Below are 302 nucleotides of genomic sequence, written 5' to 3' on the forward strand. Positions count from 1 at the left end.
TGGCCTTCAACACTTCCAGGGAGGGGGCTGAGCTGAGAGGGGTGGTGGGTGCTGGCTGCTGGGATTAACTTGGGAAGGGGAGCAAGTTCTCCCTCTGCCCCATCGTGGTGAGGTCTGCCAGAGCCCTTTGTGCCATGGCCAGGCAGTCCTCGGGGTGCTGAGCACCCCATCCTGTTCACCTTCAGCCAACAGTCCTGCATCACCCCAAGGAGACACAGCCCCAACCAAGCCAGAACTTGTCACAGAATCCCAGAATTGCCTGGATTGGAAAAGCCCTTGAAGCTCATGGAGTCCAACCATGA

Source organism: Antrostomus carolinensis, unplaced genomic scaffold (assembly GCF_000700745.2).
Source record: "Antrostomus carolinensis isolate BGI_N321 unplaced genomic scaffold, ASM70074v2 scaffold50341, whole genome shotgun sequence".
Classification (NCBI taxonomy): domain Eukaryota; kingdom Metazoa; phylum Chordata; class Aves; order Caprimulgiformes; family Caprimulgidae; genus Antrostomus; species Antrostomus carolinensis.